General features: G+C 38.7%; 1 non-coding gene across 1 annotated transcript in view; it reads right to left on the bottom strand.

The window, feature by feature from the left end:
* Positions 1 to 1775: 1775 nt before the first annotated feature.
* The window catches only part of LOC106038628 (uncharacterized), a 40726-nt gene continuing 23074 nt past the window's right edge, over positions 1776 to 19427 (bottom strand). The window contains exon 3 of the transcript XR_007164274.2: positions 1776 to 2531. This is a non-coding gene — a transcript (uncharacterized protein). The remainder of the gene's footprint in view (positions 2532 to 19427) is intronic.

Consider the following 19427-nt stretch of genomic DNA (forward strand, 5'->3'; position numbering starts at 1 on the left):
TGAAGATATAGCAGAAAATCTATCCATGTGATTTTGTGCTAAAACTCATGTGCAGTTAATACAGCATTTCATTTATACTAGGAAACTAACATTATGAATGGATTATTCCTACTGGCTTATCTTTTGTTCTGCCTGTAGAAACCATGCTGCTATCTCTTTTGTGTACTTTCACTGTGAATGTTTGGAAGATGCTCCTAACTTCAAAACAGATGAACCTGTTCTGTTCTGTATATCAACTGAGGAACAGAAAGGCCCAATTCAAATCCCCACCCATAAAAGCAAGTATAGTTAATCACCCTTAGACATATGTATTTAACTTTTTATATTTTTACTTGTAGTTGGATTAGTTGGGATTTGGAATGTCACACTGTACACAAGCCTGCAGGTAACAGTACTGAAAGCTCTGGGCAGGAGAGGGAGAAGAACAATAGAACAGTCACTGTCACCCATTATGTTGGGACACACCCCGTAAAGAAAATTTTCCTTAGCAACACCTCATGAGAGGTAAACCTTACCTCAAAAATGACAACAAATTCTGTGACATGCCCACTCAATTTCCTTCCATTTCTCCATTTGGAAAAGAGAGCTTCTGGCACTAATGTCCTGATATTAATTGTGCTACAAAGTGCCAGCAAGAAAGTGACTGATACTGATAATAACAGTGAAAGATCTCAGACTTTTTTTAATCATTTTTTTTTTTTTTTTAACCTTTTTCCTCTTTTGAGTACGTGCTGGTTTTCATGAACTGTCATTTTCTCTCAATCACTTTCTCCAGTATACTAATGATAGAGTAGAAGTGGTACATTCCTGAGAATAGACATGAATTACTACCAGAAAGTAGGTAAAAGAATGTTAAATTTGCAAAGTCAAAGATGAATTACAGAGCACTAAACTTAAATTTTGCTCCCTTGTATGCATACACTACAGTACAGTCTACATCTACAGGCAGAAACTGATTCCTGGGGTTCTCAGCTCCAGGAACAATCAGCACCACAATCTCTTCCACCTATTAGGAGATTAAACTGCAGGAGAGTTTCTTAAATATTGCAATACTGTGCTATGGTATACACAGCACACACACAATTTTAGCAGAATTTAACTTCCAAACTCTAACAAGTCTCTACTAAGCACGTACAGATCTTTGATGCTTCTGAGATTTGCTCCTTCAGTAAACTATTCCTCTATCAAACACCAAACTCCTGCTTCTCAGAATAGAGACAGTAAAGCTCAACTGATCTTTAAGGTTTATTTAACACTAGGAAAACAGTGTATTCTTCCTCTTTCTTCATCTTCCTTTTCATATGCCCTTGATACCACGGCCAAAATTATAATGTCATTAGCCACAGGCAGGGAAGGATGGATGGAAAATTTCAGAGCAAACTGGTAGGGAGAAGAAATGCCATAACGTGCTACAAAGCACTTTAGGATGCAAAGCACCATGCACTTTTAACAATAGATGGCACTATCTTGTTTTTCTGAAATTGATACTTATGATCTATGTATATTTATTGGACACTAGGCAGGACACAGATATAGATTTTTTGCATGATAAGCATTTCTCTCTTGCTACATGGAAGAATAGCACCATCTTCAATAAATGACTGCACAGAGTTTATTTAAATGTAGCTTAGATGAAGAAAAGAACGGAAAACCAATTTCACTGAAGTCATTTCTTGGAAACTAAATCAGTACTGAACAGTACAAAGCACATGTGGACAGAAAACACAAAAGATCTTTTTCTCCAGCAAAGCACACAGAAGCCAAAGAGATTGTGAAAACATTTAACATTTGACTAACATTAAATTGAGTAGAAGCTTGCCTTAAATTACAGCATTCACCTAAGGTGATTAAGCAACCTTTTTGGCACAAAAATAATGAAACGAAGGAAGAAAAACCAGACATGAAGTTGGAAAGTTGTGACTACTCATTCAAGACTCACATTTCCTGCTCTACTGAAAGCAGCATCCAGAAGTACATTCCTCTGTGCTGAAGCTACAGATAGAAGTTGGCAATGCTTTGGTGAATAAACCTAAAAACATAAAGCTAGTAGATGCATTGAAAAAGTATGGCAGAAATGCAAGTTGCAAAAGTTTTTGGAAAATGAAACAGTAAGCACTCCCCGAGAGCGCTTCACGCTGGCAATACAGAATGGCATAGTCTATCCGGTATTTGTAACAAGTTTGCAGCGGGTGCTGTGATGGTTGTGCCTTAGCCAAAGCAATGCCATTGATGTTTGATGTCAGATCAAATTAACAAAATTAATGAAGATTTCCCAAATAGCCTAGATCCCACTTTTTCTTTTTCATACAAAAAAATGCACACTTCTCAGCTTTTGGAAGATCACCACCAGGATATTCTGTTTTGCCTGATGCTGTTTCATAGGATAATTTCTTGTATTCTTCCTACTCGTGCATTTTAACAACACCTGATGTATCCTAAGCTGCTTCTAATGACAAGCCAATGATAGGAGCTCTACCTGTAGTACGGGAGGTCAAGACATCGAAGAGGCTCCCTCGGTTTGTGGTGCCATCCTGCAACATAAGAAAGTTGCAAGTGTTGTTTACTCACACAGCTGTGAAGGTCACAGCAAAAACTCACATCTATTAAGAAACCCTTTAGTGACATTGCTTCTAAACAGGAGATTTCAAAAGGGCTTCAATCACTACGTTTCGACAGTTGCAAAAGCTGCTGTGAAGGAAGGTCAGCAGCCAACTAGGAAATGCCCCTGCAGAGAGGCCTGCCAGCTAGTGTTATGTGTTGTATTCACATTTATAAGGAGAAAGTTAAAAGTATTTTTACACCACTAGCCCCCGCTCCTGTCTGCTACCAGACTGTATGGATCCAAAAGCCTCTTTCCCCTTACCATTTAACCCCCTCCTTCTCATCACTATGCTCAAAACAGGTTCTAGAGACTCACAGCATACAACTTTTTTCCTGCTCTATGAAGTTGACAGCCATCACTGACCCCAAACGTCTCTGGCCACTTTCATTCATCCAGACGAATTCCAGTCATTCTCCTGCAGTCTGCGTCTTCGAGCCCTTTCTCAACATTGGCATTGCAAAAATGGCAAAAACACAAATATGTTGCATGACGCACAGGTCTATTGCACTGTCCAGTACAAAAGGTCCTAGGTAACCTGCTCTGGCTTACAGTTTCATGTCCAACTTTCGTCAACAGTAATGAAAAATTAACCCAATAAAGGCAAAAGAATCAAGCCAGGAGAGTTGAACACCAAAAAGTTACATCAGTCTGTATTACTCCATTTCTACGCTGCTAACTTACATCAGCACATGCCTGAACTTTACAAGTCACAAAAACCACAGCCCTTCCTGAAAATTACTCCACACACAGAAGTAGAAAGTTACCATCATCTTGTTTCTCCTTTTTCGTATTATTAGGTACCAAAAGCTCTACGAAATGGCAGCACCACACCTGCTTGTTGCTGCTTCAAATGCACCAGAGTTTCATCTGCATTCACAACTGCACACGGGCACCAGCCGTGCATCTTCCCTGTGCCACATAACTGTTTGAAAGTAACCTAGACAAAATGCAAGATGAGGAATCATGGGAGTCTGGTGATTTAACTACCAAAGCCATATTCTTATGGTGCCTCACTTCAGACACTGAGCCGTGCAGAAAAACACTGCTCCCTGTGACTATGGCTTAGAAGCCTGAAAAGTTATTGAGGGAATGCACAGAAATGTGTGGATACTTAACAAATGAAATCTCAAGGTAGCGTAACAAAATAGCAGGGATAAACTTTAATTTAATCTCAAAATACTGCAAGACAGAAAAAACACCACCACAAATTACCTAGTATTCTGTCTGAGGTACAGTCTATGATGAACCACTGCCCATTTTTTACAAAGGCAAAACCTAGTTATCAGCTAGAAAAATCTCAAAGATGTGTTATCATAAGAGAAAGCAGAACAGCAACAATAGATCCCAGCATTTCATTTGTTCCACCGGATAATTTAATGATAGAAACAGGACTTCAGTCAAGGCAACCATACAAACTGCATTTCCAACTTCAAACCCATTACCAACATCATACAGTATACACGTAAACACTAGGTGCCTAAATAACTCACAACTCATCAGACTGATGCCTACAGCAAGGAACACTACTCTTATTCTTGCATCAATTTTTCTGTTGAAGTCTGATTTATAGACTGAATCCTGCAGAAAGAGTAGCAAGTAGAAATGCTTGTCTTCAAAAAGATTTACTTAAGTGCCACACCACTCTTTAAAACCATGCCCCAGTACTCGTACTGGAGGGGGAATTAACCACTCCGCGCTTCCAATCTCAGTAGCGCTCCCTTTTATAAAATACAAGAAATGTCAAACTGGTAAATCCCATTTAAAACTATATTAAATGCCACTGCTGAAGCATTCCTTAGGACGTGGAATATTGATATGATATATATAATACACATAGATTACATAATCATATAAGAATGCCATTGTAACTTATCACTCAGCAATACCCATTATGGGGCAACTGTTACAGCACTGGATAACTATAGCCTATTAAAAAGCAGATAATTATTTTCAAAGGAAGTTGCACCCAGTTTTTCTCAGCTGCATTCGGAACATTCATTGCCGGTCACTTAGGAATTTTGCAAAACAACTGTTTACCTGTCAAACTTGCGTTCCCTGTTTCTAGAGAAGACACCACATAGCAGTGGTGCCTCTCATTAAATTGCAAAATGTTAATCCTAGAATTGCCTTTCACCTGTAAGAAGGTTCATTCATGAAAAAATAGAAAGAAAGAGGCGGAACCTAAGAAAATTTAAGTTCACATTTATAATTTGGTATTTACAGCATATTGTAAATAAAACAAACATCCAAACTCATCTGGAAAACAATTGTGCATGAAAATTTAGTGAATGGGTTTGAATAAAAATTTGCTAACAAAACTATTATTGGACTATAATCATTACAATTATTTGATTTGCAGAACTAGATTTTTTTTTTAAACTTATGCATCATTTACATGAGTAACAGGCTCAAAGACACTAAACATAATACAAATAGATTCCTCTCTGTGCACTTATTTCACTATTTAAATTCTTGGGCACTTGGACCAAACAGGGATTTAAGAGGACCAACTTATGAGATATAAGCTCTCATGTTTTCATTTGTAATTACTGATGAAATCTGAATTGGACTGTGTTTCTGCAGTTGCAGAAGAGAAAGGATTTGCATTTGCATGGATTTAGATTTTATATACAAAATGAACCATAAGCAGTTAAAATGCTGCAGCCAGAGAACAAACAGCCGTCTCAATTAAAAATAAATAAGTAAATAAATGAAAACACTGAAATCAAAGACAAAAGAAGAAACCAATTTTGTATCATTTTATGGTAACCTGTTTTTTTTTTTTTTTTTTTTTCACCTCCTCGAGGGCTTGGATGCTTTGTGCTATTTTAATGCTCAGGCTATCATTTTCCTAAAGCACTTGAATGATCACTGAGGGACAAAGGTATCATTCTGAAGGGCGTAGCTGTTTGCAGTGAGGCAGCCCTGAGATCTTTATTCTGTTGATTCAGTGTCTCTTCAGATCAGGTGAATGGTAGGAGGTGCATCTGTCAGCAACTTTGCAACTTCATCTTTATATATACTCCCATGCCAATGGAAGCAGGTCAACAATGTCTTAGTGGAACCTATTGATGGCCTGTATCCTCATCACCAAGGGTATAATCAGAACAGGATATACTATTCAGTGAGTAACAAAATCTCCCCCACACACCCTAAATATACATGCTGAAGTCTGTTTTCTTAAATTGTGTCTTTGAAAGAAAACTGGAAGGGAACTTACTGCCTGACATCCAGCTGCTTTATTGTTTAGATGACCCAGATTGTGTTTTTAAACACATTTGTTCAGCTGAGCTATGAACTGGCTTCTTCAGGGAAAAAGAATTACGCAGAGTATTAATGCCGATTAGAAGACGCCTCCTTTTATTTCTGAATTCAGAGAAGTCCTGCAATGTTCTAACAAAAACTGGACGGGAAGATCAAAGGAGCAGGGAAGGCAATTAGCAGATTGGCACTTATCCGTCCTCAAAAGAAACAGTTTGCAGCTTTTGTTAATAAGAAAAAACTACTACTATATTTTAAAGGGCTCTTAGCAAACTATCTTAAACCACAGGGGCATCTGTGTAAGGCTTGTGAAAGATGTCTGCTTATTTTAAAATCCTAATTGGTGAGAAATATCTGCCCATTCTGATGAGGGAAGAGCCTCAATAATCTAATTAACAAAGATTAAAAAAAATATAAAAGGACAGTGCAGACTGTACAGAGTTTGGAACACTAAAAGAAAAAATAATAAAGGACACCACAGATATTAACTGTAGCAGTTACAAAGGAAGTCCAAGGAAACAATGAACACTACACCTGATAGAATCCCCCTTGAAAGCGTATTACAGGGTGGGCCTAAGAAATAAGCTTCATACTGAAGGTCCCACTTCTGACCGAAGATACAAATGGCTATGGGTCAGAGGAGAAGAGCTTACCAGATTTTATGAATTCTTTAAAGCAGTAAAAGCTCTCTAGTAATTCCCTAAACAGACAAGAGGATGTAAAGCCATGCGTTGACTAAACATGGGCATTACAGAGGGAGAAAGCAGTAACAGATGCATAAGAAACAAGACATTAGAATCATTGCTTGTGTCCCTGCTGAATGAAGCTACCACAGCCAGGAGGTCTTTGTTGAGTTTTGGTTTATCCTCCAAGGATTCAAGGATGTCTTTGGCCAAGCTGAAAACACGGCCAAGTCAGTTAATACAGAACATGCAAACAAGCAAAAATGCAACTTCCCTTCACTAGCTAAATGCCTTATCTCAAAACATAAGCATGAAGATTAAGCGCCTAATTATCTAACCAAGGTTTGTCTCCAAAAGGCGACTCATGGATACACTGCATCAAAGAACAACAAGGGAACGGCTGAAACTGCTGCAGTGCCATTATGCAAGACTGGTAAAGGCAATGCAGAAGACAGATGAGGTTGGCAATTGCAACCTCAGGCACTGCAAAACATTCTTGTGCCAAAGCCAGAACAGTCTTCTGTAATATACAAGTTAAACACAGCATCACAATTTGAAATGAAAAATAACCAAACCGAACCCCTCACAGGTAATACAGTTTATGATACTAGGTATAACTGAATAGAGAAACAGCATTAACTTAGTGGGAGATGGCACCAAAAATGTTATCAGCATGAAGCTGTAACAAATTGCTAGCAGCTGGTAACATCCAGAGCACTGAACACATCTATACCTCAGCTGCAGAAGAGCAGACCAAAAAAAACATACTACCTCTGGCCCAACACGTGTGAGATACACCGTGTTTCATCCAGGATTTCTCTAATCAACTAATTAAAATAAAACAAAAACAAAAAACATCCCACAGCTTATGTCAGATTGCTACTGTATTCAGGCCATGGTGCTTATGTATTTCTACACACTTCTAACACGCCATGAGGAAAGTATGCTTCTCAGTCAGGACACCGTGTTGCAGGAAACAGCCGCGTGTGCTGTGACTTGAGGAAAAGCACTGCTGCGCCCGGAAGGATTTACAGATTTATTGTTCTGTCCTCAGCTATCTGTGCAACACAAACACAACAGTGTCACTAATAAACCATTTGGGCTCATGTTTGACGGACTACTGTGGGACAGGTGAGGTGACAGCACCAAATGTTTGGGCAACAATTCAGAGATCGTTTGAGAGAATGAATGGGGGGGGGGGGTGGAACAAAAAGACACGTAATTTGATGTCTTCGCCTCAGGAACTGCTGAAGAGCCACCACCCTTTGTAGCAGAAGAATTATGTCCAAGGGTGGAAAGTGGCCCACCCATTGATGCCTGAGACTGACTCAGACTCCCCAAATTTACTCCACCCTAGCACAGATCATCTCCTGATCCATCCCTTGCAGTGGGTGTTCTCTTCACTCCCATTCTTCTTCTAAGCTGTCACAGTTCCTACTTTGGCATGCCAATGTCCCAGAAAATCTGGCATACAGGTAGATAAATGCCCAGATTTTATTAAAAACAAACAAACAACAACAACAAAAAAAAACAGCTTCACTTCAGGGGAACATTACCTCTCTTCATGACATAAGGTTACATTATGTGTTTCCAGCATTACATCTCCTCTCTGGCATACTCAATAACCAAGGAAAGTTTACACAGACGCAAGTCAAGGACTGCCCTTGATGCAGGTGACATTCTGAAGAGTTTGAACATTAATGACAGTATCCATATTGTATTGAATACGGATAACTCCTTCACCAAACAACCACCACCTCAGCCACAACAGTACTGGCAACCTCTGTGAGCAAGAGGCACTCTTTTGTCATGAGTATTAATAATAATATACCTGAAATCGCACCTAGAATTTCCCATTTAGGGAAAGATCTACCAGCTCTCCATCTCTTCAGCAAAGTGTGTTTCCCAATTAGTATCACCATTACTTGGGCACTTGGGCTACAGACCCTTGTAAGGAGATGAATAATTTTGGCTGTTATAGAAGGGGACACGAAGTAAATGTTTTCTCCTGCTCCACACAGACAGCCACAGAATTACTGTAGAGAAGCCCTGCCCAGACCTGCTTCACTCTACCTTAAAGAACAAACTTGACTCAAGTCTGCAGGTGTCTGCTCTGCTTCTCCAACCCATCCAAATCGTTTACAAGCTACAGAAACTGAAAGATAGTTATATGGCTGACTTGCCATGTTTTCTGAAGATCCTTGAAGATTTTCAGTTATTACGCTCCGCAGGGACTGAAGAAAACTTCTATAACTAACTCTGTAACTAGAAGGCAAGCAGGGCTGATTTTGGGGCTCAAGGAACACCCAGGAAAGAAATGCCCAAGAAGCCTGAGGAAATCTCAGACTTGACATTAAACTACGGTCACAGAGCCTACAAAGAGACAAAAATCTTTTCAGCTTTTGGGGTTTTAATGACTACTGCTTGCAAAGGGCGATATTCAGATGGGATCTATTTCTTTCGTTTCCTTCTGCAGATTGAAGATGTTAAGCCTTCTCCTGGAAAATAAAATACTACATCAGAAAAATGGTAGGCAGTACCTGGTTGGAGATGTACCAGCAGCAAGTTCTAAACCCACCACCACATGCAAAACTGAGAATCGTGCAGAAGGATGGGCAGGCTGTTCAAGAGAAACACTGACAAGCCACAGCAGCACAGACTGCTCTCACGGTATTCACCAAATAAATCAATTTTTGGATTGGGCTATCCTCGAGAGAGTGCATTTGACATACAAAATCCAGAGATAAATATGTCTCTGGACAACTGGCCAATACGCAGCCGTCAACGCGCCTTCAAAGTCAAGTGATATCTCCTAGTTACAGGTGAAATTAGAACAACGTTGGGTTCAGAGGCCCACGCTAGAACTGCCTAGATATGAAAGCTCAATTAGGCAATAAAAAATTTAGTATCCCACTTATGTTGTAGGGCCGGCACACCTACAGGATCCATATAATTTGCATCTGTCGCTGATAGTGGTCTTTTCAGTTTAGGTATCTAGTTTAAGGATCAGTAGACAATTAACAATTGATAACCAGCTCAAATAGCTCACTTGATATCTCCGCTGCTGAGGCATACTCCTGCACTGTCAGTGTCTCAGTTCACTCTCTCAGCTACACTGAACAATAACTCTAAATCAAAACAGAGGCAGCTGCACTAACAACGTCAATAAGAAAAAGGCTTCAGTGCTGCCTTAAAAAATAAATCAGCATTTATTGGCGAGTCTTCCTTTAACATTGAAGCCTTGCAGCATGGTCTTAGAACCAGATTATTAAAAGCAGATAACGTACCATATTGCTTGTGAATTGCTGCTTAAGTGGATTTTAATAATTGAGGAGGGAAAATTTTGTCTTTGTGCAGTGGAACCTTGTCAGGATAGGATGAAATGCTGGGGAGCTGAAATTTCCTTTATTTTGGCATTTTATTCTCATTTCAGTAGGATTAGAGAGAATTCTGACCCTTTTTTGCTTCTAATTAAATTATTTCAGCTATCTATTAGGCTCTTTAATTTTTTCAAGGGCAGAATACAATGTAAGAAACAACTTGGTTAAAAAAAGACAACTCATAGGCAGTCCAAGGCAGGCTGCTAGAGAAATTATTGCCCTTTAATTTGCACTTGATGTATGTGCACCTGTCACAAGAGTCACAGCCCAGGAAACAGTGTGCAAAGTGGCTGGGAGGCCATGGCATCTCCTGCATACACCTCTTTCTTCTTCCTACTTGATGGAATCAGTGCTCCTCGCTCATTAAAAACGATGCAGATAACATCTGTGTAGCCTCAAGGTCACGCTTTCAGAGAAAAGCTTCAAGAACCAGCTCTCCCAATTTGAAATGGTAAAACACATGAACCACCCCCTGCTGTGTAATTTTTTCCCTCTTCACCCAACAATATTTTGAACATTTGTTAACACACTTTTCCAGTCTTTCTGGTTTTCACATCCTGCTGGGGCTTTGCCAGTTTCTATACCAGAATCCTTGCCTGGAAGATTCAAATTACAGGTTTTTGTTACTGGACACATCCCTGTCAGCTGCAAAACAAAAGGCCTGTATCTAAACGATTTGGTAGAATCAGAGGCTAGTTAAAAAGCAGATAAGAGAATTAAAATGCAAGTGATATCAGTGTCAGTGGTCATGAAGAACAAAAAATGCAATTGAAAAAATACAACCTGGTCTGATTTAAAATTCCTCTAAACACATAACCCACTTAGCATCTCCCATTCATTTTCCCTTCTGCAAGCCACTCACATTTTCCTATGAATCTTTCTGTTTCATGAGGCAAGAATCATCCCTTTTAGAAAAGAAATAATAAAAAAAAAAAAAATACTTGGATTAGCCAGGCCTTACTGCCCTTCCTTCATGAATAAACAATGAGCTTTTCCAGAACTGTGAAATTCATTATACACAATGAATGTGTTGCTTTGTTGTTAGACACAAAAAAAAAAAAAACGAAACAGTGCAGTATCAAAGCACTTTGTTCTGTGCTGCTTTCACTTAGCGTACTTTCTAAATCTTGAACTTCTGGAGGAAGAAATTACCTCCCCCCCCCCCCCCCAGCAAATGACTCCAAACTCTCATCACATACACGTCTCAAAAATTACACGGCAATAGATTACATGTAGCACACTTGCCTTGGTGAAGCTCTTGGCACTGGGGTAGATTTAATCAAAATGGGAATACACTCATTTGTTGTTCCTCTTTTAACTTTGGCTCTTTAAAATAAAACTACTCAAATCCTTCCTTCATGACCTTTTTCTGGTTGAATAAAAGTGGCGAGGCATTAACACGTCAGTACTTCCAGTCAGTCAAATGCTTTAAAAACAAGAACTCACATTTTTTCTAGATGTTAATATCTGTCAATAAATTGTTCCTTTTCTGCCTTCAAAATATTTTTTAGGCCATAATAGATTTCCACTTGACTGTCTCTTTGACTGTCTATGGAACTGTCAAATCTAATACAACAAAAATCTCATCATGCATGCCATTTCCAAAAACTCTTCAGGAAAAAAACTTTATTTATGGTTTTAGGATACTGCAGGGAAATAAAGCAAAATAGAGTAGAAAGACAAATAGAGATGGTGAGGCTTGTGTCATTAATGAGTTTTATGGTATTTCCTAATGACAGCGAAGTTGATCATTAAATTCTCCCTTTTTTTCCCCTGAGTCTTCAAAAACAAATATTTCTTTTAAAACTTTATATACTGTTGCAAGCAAAAAAAATGCTGGAAATGGCTTCAGTTTCAGAGTAGAACCATAGCAGAGCGAGACATATCAGCTTCTCTAAAATAACAAGTAACTTAGGAGGAGGAGGTGCTTTTCACAAACTAGAGAAAAAGAAAGGAGTACTCTGCTCTTAATATATCAGGTTACCTGGTAATAAGCCAGCTGTTATTCATGGAGAAATACATATTTTCAGTAAGCAACTATTTATCAAGGAAGCAACAAGGACCACTCTCCTGACAGCCAACAGGAGATATTAGAACGTCTTCCCAGGCAGCCCCCTACCAGTGCCGATTTCCATTGCCTCACCCTTTGCCTCCGTGCTCGGCATATTTATTTTTAAGAGAGTGATATGTCTTCCCCTTACTGTTCTGGGAGGAGTTAGGGGTGGCAGGAAGTTGGCAGGAGGAAGGAATAAAGAAATATAACCACCGAGTTCTACCAAAACCCCATGTTGCTGTTTTTCCACCCTACAACATATGAGGAGCAGAAACCACAATCCTAGTCTACGTCCAAGTGTTTGATTAGACAGTAATCCAACAGCATCGGTATCAGGCTGGACCAGCCTCTCAGATTTTCTCATTTTTCACACACACTATTCAGTGCTTGACATGTTTATACTACAGATAAATGAGTATTGCTGACTTGCCACGCTTCATAAAACTCTTCTTTTTCATAATCGTATGGTGGTGACAAACACAATGGGGGAAAAAGAAACTAACAGATTTAGCATCAGTAAATCATTTGCAGTATATTTATAACCAACAGTGCAATAAGAGATTCTCCAGATCACAGGGACAAGGCACATATGTAATGGTTCCTCAGTTAATGAACTATTCTGGAGCTATGCAGGTCAAAGTTGTGTGTGAATGAAGGAGGACTGAAATGAGATTGATTAGAAATCAATCAAATCGGATTAGAACTGCACATAGCACACATTCTACCAGAACAGCCACATATCAGAAAACCTGCCTTTCTCTGTTACTCCTAATACCAACTTCTGAGAAAAGCACATAGCTATCCTTCACTGCTTTTAGGCTTCCTCTTTTCCAGGTCCATCCAGTCCTGGTCAGAATCTATGGCTTTTCCTGGATCCTCATTTTGCCTTTAAGCAAGTGTCTGAAATTTGTCAATATTGCCTCCTTTCAGGTCAGTTGCTTGTGTTACTTGGTATATAACCATAATGAAGGCAAGCAGTTACCTGCTTTTAAAAAACAACAACAACAACAAAAAACCAGTCTCCTTTCCTAAGTACTACATACAGACCTATGTTAAAGGTGAATGTGGTCTTCCTGTTGATTGATTGTCATGGCTTTAAAGCTGCTTAGAAGAAAGTTATTAAAGCTTTTCAGATCACCTATGTCAATGCCAGAAATCATCTCCAAATGCATTTCTTTAAGGTGTAATGGTATAATCAAACATCTTCAGCAAACATGCCTTTCAGACACAGTAAATGTTCAAGCTGCTCACTTTTAATGAAAGGACACAACCACCAACTACAGGCAGAGTGAGCTGGTTACTACTCCTTTCTGTGCGTTGGTTTCCCTGGCAAGCTTTTGTATTCCTCAAAGCAATTCTGAGTTACAGAAGCTTCACTGCTGGTTCTACTTACCATAGTCCTTGAAAAGCAAATCTTGGGTTTTTACTGCTGGCTCGTTTTACTGAGGTAACAATTAAAAACAGTATTTGCAAGCCATCGTTAACTACAAATACAGCTGAGAACTATTCAACTCCCTATTAACGTAGCTGTGGCTACACTAGCAACAGGCTGAGTAGAGATTGTGGCCAGGAATTTGTTGCTGCTGTGATGCTGAGCACACCTGAACTGGATTTAATTAACACTTATGCTCTAAAAGCACTGTTGCTAGAAAACAGAGCTCCATATTTTTAATTATAGTTATGGCCTCTATCTGATCAATAAAGAATATGAATTAGCTTGGATTGAATACAAGGCAGAAGAATACAAACAAGCCTGAAGTTCTAATAATTTAAGAATTGAAGATAACAGGAGCCAATCCTGTCTTAAGCTGATGCAACAAAAAGATTCAACACAAACCTAGACCTAACTGAGGCTTACGTGAAAACCGATATTACTGACTCTCATCCATTCCCCAGTCTCTGATCAAATACTATAGCAAGGAAAAAGTCCCAACTAACAAAAAAATAAAAAGCTAAACACCTATTTAAGGTGGCAGATGAAATACCGTGAGGCTGATTTTTCATCAAAAAGAGAATACAAAATATTTTTGTTTACTAAACTATGACTTACAAAAAAAATCTGTGCTTATGTCTATGGCTGGTTAAGTGTGTGATGCCAGGAGGATTACCCTTTTCCTTTCAGAATTGTAAAATATCCATCTTAATTTCCTTCAGTTTTTTTTTAAACCTGCATTCTACGATATTTTCTGTTATCTATTGTTATCTGTAATATTATATGTATAAAATAGATAAGTACTTGTATATAGAATATTATTTATACAGCCTGTTTTGAACGATAGATTTCCTTTCCTATCTGAGGAGCAGAAAAAGTTAAAATGCCAGGGCGTTAATTTTAACTACAGAGCTAACTCCTATTCCCAGCAACCTCAGTTCCAGGTGGGCTAAATGGAACAGACTGGACTTAGAAATGTAGACTTCAGAATGGTAATTTAGAAATATATTACTGCGTAATAGCTCTAATTCATATTTTCTGTGAAGTGCTGACAGCACACTGTTTGGGTCTTTGTTGCTATTTGCTTCTTATGTTGCCTGCAAAGATAATGCATGCATAATACAAGGACAGAACAGGTTATCTACATCATATGTTTAACAGAAAGAAAAACCTGAGAGGATGCCCACTGTTTCCACCCTCACGTGCTATCCAGATTTCTGCAGGACACTCTCTGTAAGGACTGAGAGGCATGGAAATACAGTAGGAATATATATAGGATGGTAGAGCAGTGCTGGCACTGCAACGAAAGCAAGTTTTTAAGAGACAGAAAGAGCTGCATCTGCCATTACTGAAATGAGCGTACCAATAACATGCACGCCTGTGAGACATGCTATGGAAGAAAATTAATATCAAGAAGGTATTTAAAAACAAAAAGAAACAAAATCACCACCACCAACAAAAAAAACAGATTAAGTTCTAGAGGAACAGTTTACATTGCTTCTGTATTCTGTACACTTGCATCTTGATTGTACTACAATTCCTTATATCTTGTAAACATAACCTAGATCATCTTATTATTCAAATAACATATTTGTATTTAAAGCCAAAGTAAAAAGACGACCTAAATCAGACCATTGCTTTTCTAATGTTAAATAATTAAGGTGTAATTTGCTGTCATTTACATATTCAGACATCTTCCAGAAGCAAAATAATAATGCTTTGTTAAATTGTATAATCAAAGTGGTGGAAAAAATGCTTCTGACTATTTTAGGGTTCAAATTTTACTTATTAAAATTAATGTTGCCCATTTAATTACACAGAAAACAATTTCCATTTAATTATCAACCTTGTGACTTCACACATGCTTAATACTACATAATTGTGATCATTGACGATACAGTAATTTATGCATTAATCACTGACAGTTGCATTATTTCTGCAATTTTCACCTATCATGTACCTGATGTTGGACTAAGACAAAAAACTAATTTAAAACAGAAAAAATCCTATTTCAGGAAGGCAGCCCAATGGCTGGAAGGTAGGATCCTGAGACACTTAACACTGATATCTGTTTTAGAACAGATAAGAACAGTAATCTTTTATTACTCATGGTGCTTCTTACACTGACTTCCTCTCCCAGTCCCACAGCCAGCCTCTATAAGCACTGGAAGTGCTGGTGTACACTCCTCAGCAATGGGGGATGAAGGAAGCATCTCATCTGCACGCAAACATGACTTTATGCATTGTAAAACTTGACTGGAAATTAACAAGCGTAACTACAGCTGTCAGAAACTAATGCAAACTTTTTTTTCCTCTCTCATTCATCAGTTGCTGTCTATTTTGAGCCTAGTGGCACTATTTTCAGCATTTCTGATGTACAGATATTACATGTTACGCTGGCTAGTAAAGAAAGCAGACTGGAGTCTTGGTCTAGGCAGAAATAAAATTGCTGGATAAAACTGCTAGTCAGAAGTGATTTAGCTGAAGGAAGGGTGAGTACTTATAATAAATTTTTGTATTCTTTCATTATTTTCAGAATATCCCCATGTTCCCATTAGTGAGCTTTGGAAGGCTCTGGTTCACAATTTTTGTACTTTTTAAAGGACTTTAAGACAACAGGCATTTTAAAATCAGTTTTCTAAGCTTTCTGGATACTATTGGCTTAGACAATATAGAAAAACTAGCTTACACTTCATAATTCCCTGGAAGAAAATAAACAAACAAAATGCTTTTGTGAGACCTTGAGAGGACTGACCTACAGTCTGCTGCAATGCTGTGAGCAATCATGCTACTCGAGCTGTTCAAATTAGGCTCTTCCTGCTGTGACAGCACTTCCACGGTGCATGCATGACTAAACTTTCAGAATGATTTTTTTTCTGTAAAATGTGGACCATTTGGAAACAAGTAGGACTTGACTTAAGAATTCTGTATGCATAGTATTTTTTACTATCCTACACTGATCAGTTGTGCTTGGAACAAAAGTGCAGCTACATCTATAGTTTTCTATTAACTTGGCTAATGCTGTTTTTACAGTAACTATTCAATATTAAGGAAGCTTTCTGGATCTTAAATTAAGGTGAATAGCTCCTCACACTGGAGGAAAATAAAGCGTATTCTAATAGTCCCATCTGGGATCAAACAGCAATCTTGCAAGCGATGTTCAACATATTCCACCTAAGCCCATTTTCTCTTTATTTCCCCTAGCTAATTAATAATAAATACCTCAGATAGGGCCCAAGCTTATTCCCATGGATGCAAAAGGAAATTGTGATCATTTATACAGGTTTGTTTTGTAGGACCATAATGTAACATACTGTAAGAGCATTCCAGAGCTGGAACAAAACTCTGGAAGTGTGTGCATAACAGGACACAGCCAGAATTGAAGCCCAGTGCCCCTAAACATTTGGATATCCATCTCTCATTGAAACCAATGGATATTATTGCTATAATTCAATTAGACAACCTAAAGCTATTTTAGGAACTCCTGCCCAGCTTCCAGATTGCACTGTAGGAAAGCAGAGACCTCTTCTAGGTCTTGTGCCATCTGCCAGCTCTACATGAATGATTTTAATATCCTCGGCAATCTCAAATTGTAATAGATACCTGTTCCTAAGCACTCAGTCAGTGTTGAATTCTCTCTGTAGTCTCAGTTTCTTTGTGAACCTGTCTTATTGTTTGCCTTCCCCCCTCATTCAACTGCTGGTTCTTTTTTGGAACAGTCAAAATTCCAAAGGGCATCCCTTAACCACCCCAGACCTACTAAACAAACATGACATAACAAAAACATAATCTAAAACTTTTTAGAAAAAAATACACAATAAACTGTCCTCCTGAAGCAAAAGTTTTTGCATTCAAACCTGAAATCTGCTGTTTGACTTGGCATGAGAATTCAATGCCTATTTCAGTGTAACATGAGTTAGCCTGGTGCTGAAGTCCTTAGAGTAAACACAGCCAGAAGAGTTGCAGTTGTCCTAACAGCAATGCTCCTGTTGATACAGTCAACTAGATCTGTTATTTTCACCAGTCTCCTTGTTCTAAAAGGCAGCTAACAGCTGCCTGCCCTTTTTACTGCACCAGCAACATTTGTAATTGAAACTGAGTCAACTCAGCATGAACTGAATGGTGGTTGCAGACTGTCAGGTTCATTGAAACTGGATGTGCTACACAGATATGACTGTAGAAATAGGGAAAATTACACTTTAGTATATCATTTTTCATGATAAACACTCATATTTTGGATAAATACACGGAAACTTCTATGCTAATCAATAAAGGTTTACAAGTCTATTATAAGATCAGAGACACATGGCTGTCCTATACAAAATCATGAATTGTACTTTGAATTTTGACTGATAGATTAGTTGCTGATGATGATCATCAAGTGTACAGTAAGTTACTCATTTTAAAGTGTGATCTTATATCTCACTTTGAATATGTCTCTACTCATGAATTTCCATGCACTGACACAAGTGGAAATATAAATAACCCAAACTTAACAACCAGTAAAAGCAAAAAGCTTCCAACAGAAAACTAGGTAAGTTGAAACACTTCTAGTTTTTCTAGGATTAATAATCTTCAGAATTCTCTTCATTTCTTCTTCACTTCAAACCACCTCTGCAGTCTTACCGCTGTTGCTCCAGCAGATCTACAATGTGAATGATCTGGAAATACAGAAGGACAGACACATAGGCAGACCCTACATACACAGCTTGCCTCGGGTTGGCAGCATGCCCTGTCAGTTCTGGAAGCTTCATTTCATACGGAAGTCTGCCTCTTCCTTTTTAATGTGCCCCCTCCACCCCTGAACATTATTCAGGCATCAAACATTTAAGTACAGCTTGTTCTCCTAGACGTGACTGTCCTGCTCATCAGATCAATACAACGATTTGTTTTGATTTTTTAGGGCCAAAAAAAAAAAATCCTTGGCAATTACAGGTGTAAGAGCAAAACAGTGCAAGCCAAAAGCACATTCAACTTCTCAGCCAAACTGCACTGAAATGAAAGGCATTCAGTATTTCACTAATCCCCTCTGACTTGCTAAGAAGTAAATTAAAGTGCCCAATTCCACCACCTGCATACAACATCTTACTAATATTGGTCACAATTTAGGCCATACAGCACATCATCTCAGTTCTGATCAGCCACGCGTTAGCACACCCCCGCTACATAAGGTCGAGCTCCACCAAGAAACGCTTTCCACAGGAATAATCCCACTAACGCAAACCTTTGGCTTTGCTTATATCGATCTAAGTCTATCAGCCTGGGTTCTCAGTTTCTGCAAAACCTTTGCGACTGCACAACCTCACAGCTCTTTGGGGCGTTTCTGCTACAGCTTATCTGGTTGCTAGGTGTTAGACAAAGGAGCACGGATTAGTGAGAAAACTTCTGGCCAAACCCAGAATCCTTAATCCTGTGAGCAAGTCCACATGCATACATATGGATCCGAGGAGGCTAATGTGACACAACAGGATTTGCAAGGTAACCAGGTCAGGCTATTGATTACTTTGCAGGGAGGAATGAAAAAGCAGCAAAAGCACGGCAAAGCTCTGGGCTGCTAACGTCAGAGGAATGCCAAAGTTCTTAACAGTGTGAGTGGAAGTAACAAATGTCTCATTATCGATATCTACTTGTTAATCTTTACAGCTGATTTCCAAACTGTGATATCCCCAAACTCCCCAAACTAGACCTGAAAAGTTGAAGAGCCACATGCTAGAGCTGCAATAATTTGCTAAGAAAAAAACATAAAAGATAAGAGAACATCCCCTAGGGGCTCACTCACCTGTACGGTGGCAACATCCATGGAAGTAGAGAGCATGAATAGTCAAATACAGCCTACACCTTTGAAACTACAGTTCTATTTTGCTTACTTCAAAAGGTAAAAACCATGTCTGAATAAAGCAGTCGTCTCTGAAAGTGCTGTAACATTTATAAAGATTATTAAAAGCCTTGCTGAGTTAAACAGAGATCACTTTTCCTTACAACATCTTTCCTCCTCCTTTTACCTACCTATCTTTAG

Source organism: Anser cygnoides, chromosome 4 (assembly GCF_040182565.1).
Source record: "Anser cygnoides isolate HZ-2024a breed goose chromosome 4, Taihu_goose_T2T_genome, whole genome shotgun sequence".
Lineage (NCBI taxonomy): Eukaryota > Metazoa > Chordata > Aves > Anseriformes > Anatidae > Anser > Anser cygnoides.